This window comes from Scyliorhinus canicula, chromosome 4 (genome assembly GCF_902713615.1).
Source record: "Scyliorhinus canicula chromosome 4, sScyCan1.1, whole genome shotgun sequence".
NCBI classification, from domain to species: Eukaryota; Metazoa; Chordata; class Chondrichthyes; order Carcharhiniformes; family Scyliorhinidae; genus Scyliorhinus; species Scyliorhinus canicula.
Window position 1 is genome coordinate 49,060,337 of NC_052149.1, and position 16,889 is coordinate 49,077,225.

The 16,889-nt window shown below is 49.2% G+C and overlaps 1 protein-coding gene and 1 long non-coding RNA gene across 3 annotated transcripts in view; one reads left to right on the plus strand and one right to left on the minus strand.

The window, feature by feature from the left end:
* pik3r3b (phosphoinositide-3-kinase, regulatory subunit 3b (gamma)) overlaps positions 1 to 16,889 on the minus strand; it is a 647,314-nt gene that overhangs the window by 292,264 nt on the left and 338,161 nt on the right. The gene's annotated exons all lie outside the window — the stretch shown is intronic.
* The window catches only part of LOC119964551, a 304,788-nt gene that overhangs the window by 147,074 nt on the left and 140,825 nt on the right, over positions 1 to 16,889 (plus strand). For both annotated transcript variants that reach the window (XR_005460321.1, XR_005460322.1), the window contains exon 2: positions 3,342 to 3,473. This is a non-coding gene — a long non-coding RNA (uncharacterized LOC119964551). The remainder of the gene's footprint in view (positions 1 to 3,341; positions 3,474 to 16,889) is intronic.

A 16,889-nucleotide genomic window follows, 5' to 3' on the forward strand; every position in this document is an offset into this window, starting at 1 on the left:
GCCCTCATGGAGATATTCCACACAAAATAATAGTTCCAATCATATTTATCTCCCCTGCCCCCATTTCACTTCTATCATGTTCCCTTCATCCACCTATCCAATCTAATTATTAATGTTGGTATGGTATTCGCCTCAGCCACTAACCCTTGAAGTGAATTTGACAATCTCACAATCAGGATAAAGAAGTTTCTCCTGCTCTCTGTTCTGAGTTTCTTTAATTTAATCTTGTATCTACACCTCCTTGTCTTTAAATCTTGCAGTGTTAAAAGGTCAGAGTCTATCTCAATCTCTTCCTCCACTGAGTTGTTTTTCTTTTGTATCTGTTGGCAATGCATATTTATTCATACCAGATGCAGGTATTAAACAGCACATTTTTCAATTACTGGGTAGAAAAACAGTGCTGGTTTGGCTTCAGCTGATTTATTTATTTAATGATTTGCTCAGATAAATGTTTGATGCATAAAGTCAAAATGTTGTCATTGTTAAACACTGCACTTTGATAAACTGCTTTTGTAATGGTGCAGAGCAAACACTTAATTCTGCTACCTCTGCAGTTCATGTGCACGATCATAGACTTTGCTGGAGGTAGTAACATCCCCAGTGGCAACTTAATTGGAAATCAGACTAACTAACTGACTGTTGGACAGTTGCTTTCTCAGCCCAGTTCCACATTGCCATTTGGGAAGGTATGGCGGCCAGATGCATGGTTAAAAATAACTGCACATGTGCGAGCTTGTGCATGAGCAGCTGTCTTTGTGTTGTTCTGGCTGCTGTGGAATCTACACCACATTAAACGAAGACAATTTTCAAGTACCAGGTCCTGAGCTGGTATTACAGAAATGCTTTCTAAAACAGTTCTAAAATATACACGGAAGATTAGTTTTGCTCGACCAGTCTGGTGCTGCATCCACGTCTGGTAAAGGGGTAAGAGGTACCAGGGTACGTTGAAGTGGAAAGGCTAGGGATTGCCATTTAATGTGGGACAAATAATGTAAAATTATAATGTATAAGGTTAAACTGTGAGTTAAAATTTGAGTTCTGAATTGAAGTATTGGCTAGCAAAACTAGTCCCAACTAGTTATGGCACTCTAGTCTCTGAGTCAGTAGGTTCAGGCCTTATTCCAGAGACTACAGTATATAATCTAGCTGGAAACGTCAATGCAGTACAGAGAGAATGCTGAGCTGCCAGAAATACTGCCTTTTGAATGTTAAACTGAGGCTCGGTCTGTTTGCTGAGACGATTGTAAAAAACCTCATGGCATTATTTGAAGAACAAGAGAGTTCTCCCAGTGACTGGGTCAACATTCATCTCTTAACTAATACAACTAAAACATTTATTATTTCTTTATTGTTTGTGGGATTCAACTATGCACAAATTGGCTACCATCTTTGCCTACATAATCATGGGGCGGTATTCTCCCCCCCCCCATGGCGGGTGGGAGAATCGCTGGGGTACCGCGCGAGCCATGCCACGACGCCCCAACACGGGTTGCGCCACGCCGCCCCGACACGAGTCGCGCCTTGCCGCCTCGACACGGGCACGCGATTCTCCCACCCCCCCTCGAAACCAGCACCGCGAGAATCTCGCCAGGCCGCTCGGCGAATCACCGCAATCACCCCTGGTTGCTGCCGGTGGGAACTGTGTGGGAACGCTGGGGGTTGCAGCCTGTGGGGGGGGGGGGGGGGCGCAGGGAGGCTCCTTCACCGGGGGGGGGGGGGGGGGAGCCTCCGGTGGGGTCTGGCCCGCGATAGGGGCCCACCAATTGGCGGGCCAGCCTCCCCCCCCCGCCCCCACCCCCCGGCCTACTTCCTTCAACTGCTGGCCCCAGATCCCCGGCGCCATGTTGGTGAGGGGCCGGCGTGCGTAAGAAGTTCCCCGCGCCTGCGCAGGATGGCGCGGCCCAACTGTGCATGTGCAGGAATGAGCTGCCCCAACTGCGCATGCGCGGGTCAGCGCGGCGGTAAAGAGGCTGGAGCGGCGTGAACCGCTCCAGCGCCGTGCTGGCCCCCTATGGGGGCCAGAATAGGTCGTGCCCGGGCCCTGTTCGCGCCATTGTGAAATGCGACAGCGTTCACGGCGGCACGAACACTTTGCCTCAATTTCGGAGAATCTCGCCCATGGTGATTGCATATCTGAATGTGAAATATTGATTGCAACGAAATTCGTGAAATCTCAGGCACATGATATATCAATGCAATTCTTTCTTTTTTGCCTGCTATTTAATTCATATCGGGGCTTTAAACATCTTCGAAAACATTGCAGCTACACATCAACATCGCTCCCCTATTCATATTGAAAAGCATTAAGCCTCACTGTAGTTGTAACAAAGTGCAATTTATTCTCTGACTTTCGTAATATTTGTATGAGATTTCTCAATTGAAAAGCTGGTCACATTCATTCTAAGCCCGAGCTACTTCTGGATACAAATTTCAGATAGCTGAAGGTAACCTCCCGGGTAATTAATTCAAGCAATCCTCATACCTCTATAACAAAGTAACACTATTGCAGCTAGAATACTCCCAGGTAGAACAAAAATAACAATTACTGGCTTGGTTGTTTCTAGGCAGACAACAGGCAACGCTGTAAATTTCTAAGCAAATTTATATCTGAATATTTAACACAATTGAAGTCCAGAATCATGGAAGTTGCAACTGACAGTTGCAATTTAATTTAAATTATTTTTGCAGTTTGCATCTAGCACTTCTAAGGCAATGCAAGTGACTTGTTTCTAAGTGATTTGGAAGTCTGAAAATCTAACCAAACAAATTTTGAACTGTTGCATGAAAATACAGAGAAAATGATGAATAGAGGTTAGAGATCCTCTTCACAAATCAAAATCCATTCCAGTTAGCTAGGTGTTAATTACATTCAGGTAAAGTTGCCATAGCCCCAGATGACCATAGACTGTTTCCCCTTTGGGAGAGGTGACTGGTCATCATTTAACCTGAGGATCACTACACCTCAGGTGAGGGGCAAGGTTGAGAAGGTGGGGTCTTTATGAATAACGCCAGCCAGTACGGGAATTGAACCCACAATACTGGCCTTGCTATGCTTCTTGAACTAGCAAAGTGAGCTAAACCGGCCCCAGTGGATTACTTAGGTCCTCACATCAAGACCTTCTTAGTCAACCCATTAGCTGCTGTGGCATTCATTTTAAAAACTGAAACATCTAGATTTAACTAGAATCTCAAATAACAATGTATGATATAGATATTCGTAGGCGTTACAAATCTTAGCTTAATTTAACTTAGCCACTTAATGTACTTTATGGAAGTTAAGGTCGAATCATCCTGCTCACTCCTTTCTGAACCCTTTTTCAATGCATCTATTTCTATTTTAGGTATGGTGACCAAAATATTCCTCCCAATTCCAGAACTGGACAGATCATTCAGGAAGTAAAGAAAGATCATGCATTTTTTTCGAGCATCGTTCATGACGTCTGGGAATCCTCAGCCGGTAATTCTTCTCGGAGGTAATGTAAAATATATTGATAGATATGACAATGTAGGAATGGTGATAGACAAGGGAGTCAAGGGTTACAGTGGTGGGGCAGAGCGGTGCAGACAGTAAAGTGGCGTTAAGACCACAACAGATCAGCCTTGAACTCATCAAATGGTGAAACAGGCTCGAAGGGCCAAATAACCTCCTACTCCGAAGCCCTATGCTATTCATTTTTTAATTCATTTCATTGGATGTGGGCATCACTGGCTCGGCCATCATTTGTTGCCCATGCCTGATTGCCCTTGAGAAGGAGTGGTGAGCTTCCTTCTTAAACCGCTGTAGTCCCTGCAGTGTTGGAGTGTTGGGGCACCCGCAGTACTGTTAGGGAGGAAGTTCCCAGATTTTGACCCAGTGACAATGAAGGAACGGCAATATATTTCCAAGTCAGGATGGTGAGTGACTTGGAGGGAAACTTCCAGGCGGGGGCATTCCCATGTGTCTGCTGCCCTTGTCTTTCTGGATGGTAGCGGTCGCAGATTCATAAGGAGCTTTGGTCTGTTCCTGCAGTGCATCTTCTCGATGATACACACTGCTGCCACTGTGCATCAATGGTGGAGGGAGTGAATGTTTGTGGAAGGGGTGCCAATCAAGCGGGCTGCTTTGTTCTGGATGATATCAAGCTTCTTGAGTGTTGTTGGAGCTGAACATATTCAGGCAAGTGGAGAGTATTCCATTACACTCCTGACTTGTGCCCTGTAGATGGTGAACAGGTTTTGGGCAGTAAGGAGGTGAGTTACTCACCGCAGGATTCCTAGCCTCTGACCTGCTCTTGTAGCAACAGTATTTATATGGCTCATCCAGTTCAGTTTCTGGTCAATCGTAACCCACAAGATGTTGAAGGCGGGGAATTCAGTGAAGGCAATGCCATTGAATGTCAAGGATAGAAGGTTAGATTCTCTCTTGTTGGACATAGTCATTGCGTGGCACTTGTGTGGCACAAATGTTACTTGCCACTTATTCCTAAGTCCTATGTTTCTGTCCATAGCAGCTACTCAGTGAAAAGTGAGGGCCTACAAGCAGCAATATGATAATGACCAGATAAGAATTTTATCATCTCCAACAGTGCAGTATTCCCCCGATACTGCTACAAAAACCTTGGACTTGGCTCCTCACTCTGAAACTGGATCTTCAACTTCCTGACCCATAAACCACAATTAGTAAGGATAAACAACAACACCTGCTCCATGATAGTTCTCAGTACTGGGGTCTTATGAGGCTACGTACTTAGCCCCCACTATACTCCCTGTACACACATGACTGTATGGCAAAATTTGGCTGCAACTCCATCTACACGTTTGCTGATGACATGACCATAGTGGGTCAGATCTCAAACAACAATGGGTCAGAGTACAGGAGGGAGATAAAGAACCTAGTGGCATTGTGTAACAACAACAACCTCTCCCCAGTATCAGCAAAACTAAGGGGCGGAATTCTCCGCAAGGGGCCGAATTCGTGAAGGCCGTCGTGAACTCGGCCGAGGTTCACGACGGCCTCAGAGCCCGCTCCCTGCACCTAATTCACCCCCACCCAGGGGGCTAGGAGTGGGCCTCCGTCTTTCTCGGCAGCGACCTCGTCATGCCGAGAATGTGAAGTCATTCGCGCATGCGCGGGTTGCCGGTTCCAACCCGCGCATGCGCGGATGACTTCATAACGCGGACGGCATGAACCGGCGCATGCGCGGTGGCCATCTTTCTCCTCAGCCGCCCGGCAAGACGTGGCGGCTTGATCTTGCCGGGCGGCGTAGGGGAAAGAGTGCGTCCATTTTGGACGCTGGCCCGACGATCAGTGGGCACCGATCGTGGGCCTGTCCCCTCCAGAGCACAGTCGCGGTGCTCCCATCCCAATCGAGCCCCTAGATGCCCCAAACGGGCATCTGGCGCCCGTTTCACGAATGCAGTGACTAGGTGTGGTTGCTGCCGTGGTGAAACGGGCGTGAAGGGCCGGCCGCTCAGCCCATTGGGCTCGGAGAATCGCCGTTCGCTGTGAAAAACGGCGAGCGGCGATTTTTCCGAGCGGGGGTGGTGGGAGAATCGCTGGGGTCGCCAGGGGGGCTTAAAAAATGTCGGGAGGCCCTCCCACGATTCTCCCACGCCACGTGGGGAGTGGAGAATTCCGCCCAAGGTCCTTAACTTCAGGAAGTGAAGTATCGCACAAATCCCTGCCTGAATCAATGGTGCCGAGGTGGAGATGGTTGACAGCTTCAAATTCCTTGGTGTGCACATCATCAACAAGCTGTCCTGGTCCAACCACGTCGATGCTACGACCAGGAAAACACAACAGCACCTATACTTCCTCAGGAAACTAAGGAAATTCAGCGTGTTCACATTGACTCCCACCAATTTTTACAGGTGCATCATAGAAATCATTCTATTTGGCTGCATCACAGCCTGGTATGGCAACTGCTTGGCCCAGGACCGTAAGAAACTATGTAAGAGTCATGAACACAGTCCAGTCCATCACGCGAACTCGCCTCCCATCCATTGACTCTGTCTACACCTCCTGCTGCCTTGGGAAAGTGGGCAGCATAATCAAAAACCCCTCCCACCCGGGTTATTCCCTTTTCCAACCTCTTCCATTGGGCAGAAGACACAAAGTATGAGAATGTACACTAACAGGTTCAAAAACAGCTTCTTCCCTGCTGTTCCCAGACTCCAGAATAAACCTCTTATGGACTGAACTGATCTATTCAGACATCTTGGGCGGAATTCCCCAAAGGCCCCACGCCGTCGTGAAACCTGGAGAGGTTCACAACGGTGTCGGAGGCCTCACCTGGCCCCCTATTCTCCCCCCGCTGGGGGGCTAGGAGGGCCGTGCCGGGAAACTCGGCCGCGGGGCCTTGTCGCTGGCGTCAAGGCATGGCGCGCTGAGAATGACGCGGCTGACGCGCCTAATGACGCCAGCCGTGCATGCGCGGGTTGGCCGGCGCCAACCCGCTCATGCGCAGCTGACATCACGACGGATGACGGCAAACCCGTGCATGCGCGGTTGCCGTCTTCCCCTCCGCTGCCCCGCAAGACGTGGCGGCTTGATCTTGCGGGGCGGCGGAGGGGAAAGAGTGCGTCCCATTGAGATGCCGGCCCGACGATCGGTGGGCACCGATCGCGGGCCTGTCCCCTCCCGAGCACGGTCGTGGTGCCCAGTCCCCTCTAGGTCCCCCACAAGCCCCAAACGACCAGGATTGGTTGCCGCCGTCGTGAAACGGTCCCCAACGGCAGGCCGCTCGGCCCATCCGGGTTGGAGAATTGCGAGCCGCCGTGAAAAACGGCGGCCTGCGATTCTCCGAGCGGCGTGTCGCAAAACGCGACACGCCATTTTGGGGGGGGGTGGGAGAATCGCGGGAGGTGCGAGAGCAGACCTCTCGCGATTCTCCCACCCGGCGTGGGAGCGGAGAATTCCGCCCAGTCACTACTGAGTAGTACTACACTTCGTATACTTCACCTGGTGCCTGTGTCTATGTATTTGCATTGTGTATTTATATACGTCCGATATTTTTTCATGTATGGAACGATCTGTCTGGTCTACGCAGAATAATACTTTTCACTGTACCTCGGTACACGTGACATTGTCCCTGGTCTCTCTAAAGTGTTTTGAACCACAGGTGACCCTTCTTAATATGTCCTGCTTTGACTTGTCATCCATTTTTTGTCTAATTTCATCTCTGTGAAGTACTTTGAGACTTCTTTTTACATCTAATGATATGCAGGTTAGGTGGATTGGCCATGCTAAGTTGCCCCTTAGTGTTAAATGATGTGCTGGTTAGGAAGGGTGTGGGTCTAGGTAGGGTGCACTTTCAAAGAATCAGTGCAGACTTGATGGGCCAAATGGTCTCCTTCTGCACTGTAGGAATACTATTAAAAGCACTAGACAAATTGTTGACAAAGATAATTAATGCCTTTTGCTTCTTAGCTGCTCACATAGCTTTAGGCCACAAACACGTTTAATAATTTTCCTAATGATACACCGCTGTGCTATTTAAAAATGTTGTGTGAATAAAAGTTTTGTAAGAGACCAACAATTTCTTTTGGAGGGAATGCTTTCATCATCCTAACCCCTGTTGCTGAATCAGTTCTCAAACCAGTTGTCAATTTAAAGTTGGTCTCACTTGAAAAGCATCAATGCTAAATAAATGCTAACAATATATAAAGCATAATATACAATCAAGAAAATAAGCTGAAAGATGTATTATAGGATAAATTCTATACTCTAGTGATTATAATCCCCAATTTCCTTGACTTCAGATTCTGCCTCTACATGCATTTTAAAAAAGCTTTCTGACCTTTGTGAAAGAAACAAAAAAAAAACGGAATTAAGAACTTGTTTTTTTATCAGGGTAGTCTAATGATGTAATTTTCTCCATTTCCATTTTAATGGACAAAAAAAACTAATTTTGAGCTGCATTTGTTCGAACCTGAGAAACTCAATCAGCGCAATTGATGAAACACTCAATGCTGCCACATCAAATAGATTTTATCATCACTATTTCTGCTGGCAAGACGGGCTTAATCTCAGTTATTCTTTCTTGTGAGTCATTCAGTCAGCTTTCGTTGTGCAAAAGATCATCTTTCACCGAGGTGCACTGGGTGTTCTGTATATATGATCCTATTTATCAGGTAAAATTTGCAAGGCTCTTCGTGAATCTAATTTACCAGAATTTGGTCAACGCAGATGAATGCTACCCATTCCATACTCCTACAGTGATAGGAGTGAAAACCACTGAAGTTGCCGATAAAACTGACTGCACATTAAGAAAGCATAATACAATTTGGATTCAACCAACTTTATAAAGCCTCTGTATGTGGAAGAAATATCGGGGAAGCAACAAAAGATAAAATATAATGAATATATTCAGGCGCAGACTAACATATAGGCCAATGAGGCCTCAAGCCAGGCTCCACGGTTTCATGTCGCCCTACTGTATTATGACATAATTCATTTAATAAAGAGCCTATATGTAAACATTCCACAGGTCTATTTCATCACGTACAATTGATTTTTTTTAATAGATTGGGGGAGGGGAGTGAGTTGGTGTTTTGTGTAATGGTTGGGGGGGCAAAATTTCTTGGAGTCCAGGGTCCCGAGATTTCTAAATCCAGCTCTGAAAATGCTTGACTACAGATAAGAAGTATTGAGAAAGATTATAAAAACATAGAAAATAGGAGTAGGAGGAGGCCATTCTGCCCTTCAAGCCTGCTCCACCATTCAGTATGATCATAGTTGATCATCCAACTCAATAGCCTAATCCTGCTTTCCCCCCATATCCTTTGATCTCCTTCGCCCTAAGTGCTATATCTAACTGTTTCTAGAAAACGTGCAATGTTTTGGCCTCAACTACATCGTAACGAATTCCACAGGCCGACCACTCTCTGAGTGAAGAAATTTCTCCTCATCTCTGTCCTAAATGGTCTACCCTGTATCCTCAGACTGTGACCTCTGGTTCTGGACACACCCACCATCAGAAACATCCTTCCTGCATCTACCCTGCCTAGTCTTGTTAGAACTTTATAGGTTTCTATGAAATCCTCCTCATTCTTCTGAACTCCAGAGAATACAATACGAACCGATTCAATCTCTCCTCAGATGTCAGTCCCACCATCCCAGGAACCAGTCTGGTAAATCTTTGCTGCACTCCCTCTAGAGCAAGAACAGCCTGCCTCAGATAAATAGACCAAAACTGCCCAGAATATTCCAAGTGTGGCCTCACCAAGGCCCTGCTCCTGTACTCCAATCCTCTCAGTGTGAAGACCAACATACCGGGCGGGATTCTCCCCTACCCGGCGGGGTGGGGGGTCCTGACGGGACGGAGTGGTGTGAACCACTCCGGCGTCGGGCCGCCCCAAAGGTGCGGAATCCTCCGCACCTTCAGGGGCTAGGCCCGCCCCGGAGTAGTTTGCTCCCCACCGGCCGGCGGGAAAGGGGCTTGGCGCCACGCCAACTGGCGCCGAAGGGCCTCTGCCGGCCGGCGCATGTTGGCGCATGCGCTGGAGCACCAGAGTGTGCTGTCGTCATCCCCACGCATGCGCAGAGGGATTCGCTTCCGCACCGGGAATGGGGGATCGGTACAGCCTCCGGTGCGGAAGGATGGAGTGCCCCCACAGCACAGGCCTGCCCGCGGATTGGCAGGCCCCAATCACGGGCCAGGACACCGTGGGGGCACCTCCCGGGGACATATCCCCCCGCGTCCCCACAAGAACCCCGGAGACCGTCCGCGCCGCCAGGTCCCACCGGTAAGGGACCTACTCTAATTTACGCCGGCGGGACAGACAAAAAACGGGCGGGACTTCGGCCCATTGTGGGCCTGAAAATTCGGGGAGCCCCGGACCCATTGAGTCACGTCGGTCCCCGCCATTCTCCGAGGCGGGCGGCGCGATTCACGCTGGGCCGATTTTTGGGGGGCGGGAGAATTTGGAGGACGGCAGGGCGGAATTCATGCCGACCCTTGGCGATTCTCCGACCCCGGGGGGGGGGGGGGGGGGGGGGATCCCGCCCACCGTTTGCCTTCTTTACCGCCTGCTGTACCTGCATGCTCACCTTAAGTGACTGGTGTACAAGGACATCCAGGTCTCGTTGCACATTCCCCTCCCCTAATTTATGGCCATTTAGATAACAGTCTGCCTTCCTGTTTTTGCTACCAAAGTGGGTAACCTTGCATTTCTTCAAATTATACTGCATCTGCTATTCATTTGCCCACTCACTCAACTTGTCCAAATCACACTGAATAATCTCTGCATCCTCCTCACAGCTCACCCTCCCACACAACGTGGTGTCATCTGCAAATTTGGAGATATTACATTTTGTTTCCTTATCTAAATGATTAATACATATTGAGAATAGCTGGGGTCCTAGCACCAATCCCTGTGGTACCCCACTAGTCACTGCCTGCCAATTTGAAAAAGACCATTAATTCCTACTCTTTGTTTCCTGTCTGCCATTACATATATATATATAAATATGTGTACAGCAATGTATATTTTTGAAGCGGTATTCATAACATACAACGAGGCAACTCAGAGTGCTTTGTAGGACGATGGATAGATAATGCACACAGGCAGAGTGTAAAAGGAAGAAGGTCTGAAGAGACGAAGGCATGGTCAAGGCAAGCATTGTAGTGATTCTATGATTCTAAGTAATGAGCCTGTGGAGAAATTTGATGGTGAGGATGATTATCTTAAAGTTATTAGACAACGCCTGGGGCACAAGTTGACATGCATTTATTTAGCACTTTTCATGAATATTGGTTGTCTCAAAGTGCTTCACAGCTAAGTTAGTACTTCCGAAGTGTAGGCACTTTTGTGATGTAGGCAACATGGCAACCAATTTGTGCACACACAGCAAGCTCCCACAAACAACAATGTGATAATCTGTTCTGTTGTGATTTTGATTGAAGGATAAATATAAGTCAGTGTGGTAGTCAGCACTGATGTATATATTGTATATAGAGGATGTCGGTGTAGGTGTTTTGTGGTAAGCCGCTATTGTTCCGACTCCCCCCACATGCGACCAGTGGGCGCCGCCATCTTCCCCTCCTCGGACCACGTGCAGCCCATGGGCGCCGCCATCTTGTTCGATCCCCACCACGTGCGGCCTGTGGGCGCCGTCATATTGTTCTCCCCAGGATCATCGGGCGCCGCCATCTTGTCTTCCCCATGACACGTGTGGCCTGTGGGTGCCGCCATCTTACCAGGACCCATGCCCCCCAGGCACCTCATCGCCTGCCACCATCGACGACCAGCCGCGTCTCGCCTCGGTCACGATTGACCAGTCACGCCCACACAACCTGTCAACTGCTTCCACCAACGTGAAAATAGATGGGCACGAGATCTCATGTCTGCTGGACTCTGGGACGACCGAGAGCTTCATTCATCCCGATACGGTAAGATGCTGCTCCCTCACGGTACACCCCCCCAACCAGAGAATCTCCCTGGCCTCCGGGTCCCACTCTGTGGCGATCCGGGGGTACTGCATAGCCACGCTCACTATCTAGGGTGTAGAGTTCAGCGGCTTCCGCCTCTACGTCCTCCCCAACCTCTGCGCTGCCCTGCTAGTCGGCCTGGACTTCCAGTGCAACCTCCAGGGCCTAACACTGAAATTCAGCAGGCCCCTACCACCCCAGTAGGCGGAGTATAAATATGTATACTCCCAGTACAGCAGCCACTTCGCCAGATGCTGTAGGAGGCCACACACCTTAATGTGATAAAGCCTTGATTGCATCCAACTCTCGTCTTTGTGTAATTGATCGTGCATCAGTCAGGACACCAGGGATAACTCTCCTGCTGTTCTTCAAAATATTGCCATGGTATCTTTTAAGTCCACTTCAGCTTGCAAATAGATCTCAGTTCAATATCTCATCCAAAATATGGCACCTCCGACAGTTCAGCAGTCCCTCAGTACCAAACTGGAGTGGCAGGGTAAATATTTATGTTCAAGCCTTGGAGTCAAACATGAACGTGGAACATCAGCAATTACCTAGAGGGCCGGAGCTGGTATTCAGGACTGAATCTTCTGAGAATGCAATCATCGTTGGATTTTCACTCTGCTCCTTTTTGGTCACACAGTGGCAGAGCTTTGTGTTTCTTGCCTGGACTTCTGAAACAGGCATCTTCAGAAATGCAGAATGACCCATTCTCGGAATCCTCCTTCACAGGGAAGAAGCCAAGCTACGTCGCATTTTTACAGCACTAGCTGCAGAATTTTGATTAGCCTTCATTCATCAACACTTTGGGATATTAAATAGCTTTTACTGTGTTAGTGAATGAGTGTGAGAGAACTAAATGGGTGCGGTGTCAGCTGGGTTAGGTAGCAGGACACAGGGTGATGGGTAGTAGAGTGGGTAGGGTGGTAGGTTGGGTTGGATGGCCTGGGTGGTAGGTGGCAGGCTGGGTAGGATGCCAGCCGGTTAGGATTGCAGATGGCAGCATAGGTACGGTTACAGGGTGGTAGGGTGCTGAGGTCGAGTCAGGTGGGCTTGGTGGGGGGGGGGGGACCAGTTTGGGGAGAGAGAGTCAGAGGATGTTCAAGGATGGAGGGTGTCCGAGGAAGGGTTAGCGAGTCAGAGCGGAGTCGGAGAGGTGGGGCGGGAGTCAAAGGGTTGTGGGGGAGACAGAGTTACGGGGGAGTTGGAGGGTGTCCAAGGGTTGAGGGGTTGGAGTCCGAGGACCAGGGGGAAGTCTGAGGGTCAGGAGGGAGTCCGAGGGTCAAGGGGGAGACCAAGGGTCAAGGGGGAGACCGAGGGCCAGCGGGGAGTCTGGGGTTCGGTGGGGAGTCCGAGGGTCGGCGAGGATTCCGAGGTCGGGGTGGGGCCAGTGGGAGTCTGAGAGTCAGGGAAGAGCCCGAGTATCGAGATGGTATTGGAGGGTCAGGTCGGTCAGAGAGTGGAGGGCAGTCAGGGGCATCAGTGGGGAGTTGGGGGTGGTGCAGTTGTATAGTTACCCAGGAGTTAGGTATGGTTTTTTTTCCCTGTCTACCATTCCTGTGTAACTATTCTGGTAAGTGTGATGGACCCCTCTGAAGTCTCATGACTTCAGATCAGATTTGGAGGGTTCAAACATTCTGGGTAATTCCACTGAGTCCTTGTATAGGGACTCCTGAGTGGTTCCCCCAACACATCTTCCAGGGTACCTCTGGGATATAACCATCAGGGGACCAGAAGATTTTGCCTCACAGTCACTTCACAAGCAGAAGATCTCCCAACAAAGAGAAACACGCCCAGAAAACCTGTAAGATGGGATAGAGGGTTGCAGAATTGTCCCCAGCTGAAATTTACAGGGGCAGGAGAGGGCTTGTGAATATTGCAGCATTTGGGTGGTCCTTGGACTCCCCCCCCCCCCCCCCCCCCCCAACCCAACCCCCAGATTCCGCCCCCCAACCCTTAAACACCCACCGAAAATCCTCAGACTCCCCACCCATCCATTCAGGTCCAGTAGAAGACTGCTGTCCTAGAGTGGAGATTGGCTGTTCCCCCAATGTCAGAAGCAAATTCTGTTGCCTCCAGTGACCCACTAACACTAGCCTGGACACCGAGTTGGATCTGATCAGAAGTATTACCAATCCGCAAAGCATATTGAGCCTGTTCACAGGAGCAAAGTGACACGCTCTGAGAAAAGTTAAAAAATAGTTTAGAATTCATATGGATTCTATTCTCAAAATATCTGCAAATCAACATTAGGAAGACAACGTCATGCTCCAGGATGTGGGCACACCATCTATTAGCATCGAGAATGTGACATTGGATGTTGTTGATAGTTTCACATATCGAGGCTCTACAATCACCAGCAATTTGTCATTTGATGTTGAAATCATGCTGCAAACATGCATTGCAAAAACTGCAGCTGCTATGCCCAAGTTGAGCAAGAGAGCAGGGGCTGGTTTAGCACATTGGGCTAAATAGCTGGCTTGCAATGCAGAACAATGTCAGCAGCACGGGTTCAATTCTCGTACCGTCCTCCCCGAACAGGTGCCGGAATGTGGCGACTAGGGGCTTTTCACAGTAACTTCATTGAAGCCTACTTGTGACAATAAGCGATTATTATTATTAGAGTGGGGAACAACAGCTACCTGACTGAGCACACCAAACTGTGTGAGTCTATCAAGTCTGCATCCTCAATGCACTCCTCTACAATGGTGAGACCTGGACAATGGATGCTAGGCAGGTTTACCCTCAGCACCTTTTGGCAGGACAAAATCATCAACTCAGAGATCTTGGAATGTGTTAACCATTAGCATATATTACTGTTAAACCAACCACATCTCCACTGGCTCGACCACACTCATCAGAGATACTTGACAGCTGACATCCAAAGACCTCCTGTACAGTGAATTAGATACTGAGTCACAAACATCTGGGTGTCCACACCCACGCTACAAGGAGATCTGCAAGCGGGGTATGAAGCAGCGGACTTTGGCACTGACAACCGGCCAACAGTTGCTTACAGCCCTTGTTATATTATCTTTTTCTGGGGTAAACAAACGAGGCTGGAGGGCAGGCGGGGAATTTGAAAGCAGAGCTGAAATGTTGTTGCCTCAGCTTACAAATGCTGACTGACTGTGCAAGAGAACTGAATCATGTGATATTGCATCAATTCCTGTGATGGCATACTTTTTTTTAAATAAATTTAGATTACCCAATTATTTTTTCCAATTAAGGGGCAATTTAGCGTGGCCAATCCACCTACTCTGCACATTTTTGGGTTGTGGGGGCGAAACCCACGCAGACACGGGGAGAATGTGCAAACTCCACACGGACAGTGACCCAGAATCGAACCTGGGACCTCAGCGCGTGAGGCGGTTGTGCTAACCACTAGGCCACCGTGCTGCCCTGTGATGGCATACTTATTAGAATCTTAGAATCCCTACAGAAGGAGGCTATTTGACCCATCGAGTTCAAAAGAGCACCCAACCTAGGTTCTACTCCCCACCCTATCCCCATAACCCCACCTAACCTTTGGGTACTAAGGGGCAAGTTAGCATGGCCGATCCACCTAACCTGCACATCTTTGGATTGAGGGAAGAAACTGGAGCACCTGGAAGAAACCCATGCAGACAAGGGAAGACTGTGCAAATTCCACACAGTCACCCAAGGTTGGAATCAAACTCGGGTCCCTAGCGCTGTGAGGCAGCAGTGTTAACTACTCTGCCACCATGCGACCCCAACAATTAGCATAAATATATATTTAAGTTATCATATTCAGCATTCTAACAAATGCATTATCGTAACCTATCTGGAGTTTGACTGCTTGGAAGGACATTGGAAGGGGAAAGCTGAAATGAAAATCTCAATTGCTGAGAAAAGGGTACAGAGTAAATAGAAGCCAGTGAATCATGTGCCATCTTAACTCACTATTTTCCTCTGCAGCAAACCCTGAGCCACACAAGACAATGCTTAACAGAGCTGAACACCAGGGCACAAATCATTGTATTATGAGACAGAAGGCTGCCATAAAGACGTTACTCTCTGTCCATTCATACATCATTTGTAAAATATATTGGCCTGTTTTAGAGCTGGCCTTGTCTTACTAGAGTATTGATCAGCCCACCGGTCGTAAGAGAAATGCAAATGATGGCACATATAAAATAATTGTGTCATGTTCACATTGAAAGTTTTCATTATTGTGACCCACACATCGGGCACTTACAGGAAACTTTTTTAAAAAATAATTTTTATTCAAAGTTTTCAACAACAAATTTTCTCCCAACAATAAAATAAACAAGGTATAGAAATAAACAGAAAGAAGAACACCCCCCCCCCCCCCCCCGCAATACAAAGCAGTAAATTCACAAAAAAACGAAAGTAGGAAACATACAGTCGCAAAAACAAACCGCCTTAACAGACCCATAGCCCCCCCCCCCCCCCCTTGCCCTACCCCCGCCCCCCCCCCCCCCTCCCCCCCCGGGTTGCTGCTGAGATTGACCACCCTCTAACCCTCCGCCAGAAAATCGAGAAAGGGCTGCCACCGCCAGAAGAACCCTTGTACCGACCCCCTCAGGGCAAACTTGACCCTCTCCAGCCTGATGAACCCGGCCATGTCGTTAATCCAGGATTCCAGGCTCGGGGGCTTCACGTCCCTCCACTGTAAAAGAATCCTACGCCAGGCTACTAGAGACGCAAAGGCCAGGATACCGGCCTCTCTCACCTCCTGCACTTCCGGCTCCGATGCTACCCCAAAGATCGCGAGCCCCCAGCCCGGTTCCACCCTGGAACCGACCACCTTGGACAAAGTCCCCGCCACCCCCTTCCAAAACCCCTCCAACGCCGGACACGCCTAGAACATGTGGGTGTGGTTCGCCGGACCTCCCGAACACCTCCCACACCTGTCCTCACCCCCAAAGAACCGGCTCATCCTGGCCCCAGTCATGTGCGCCCTATGCAGCACCTTCAGCTGAATTAAGCTGAGCCATGCGCAAGAAGAGGACGAGTTCACCATCCGCCTGATGCCTGCCCTATGCCAACTCAAAAACCCACCTTCTATTTTCCCTGGTGCAAACCGGTGATTGCCCCGTATCGGGGCCCACACTGAGGCCTTCACTTCCCCCCTATGCCGCCTCCACTGCCCCCAAATTTTGAGGGAAGCCACCACTACTGGACTCGTAGAGTACCTTGCCGGGGGGAGTGGGAGCGGGGCCATCACCAATGCCTCCAAACTCGTACCCACACAGGACGCCACCTCCAACCTCTTCCATGTGGCACCCTCCCCCTCCATCGCCCACCTACGAATCACTACCACATTCGCAGCCCAGTAGTACACACACAAGTTGGGCAATGCCAAACCGCCAACCTCCCTGCCTCGCTCCAGGAATACCCTCCTCACTCTCGGGGTCTTCTGCGCCCACACGAACCCCAGAATACTCTTATCAACCCTCCTAAAAAAAGCCTTCGGAATCAATATGGGCTGGC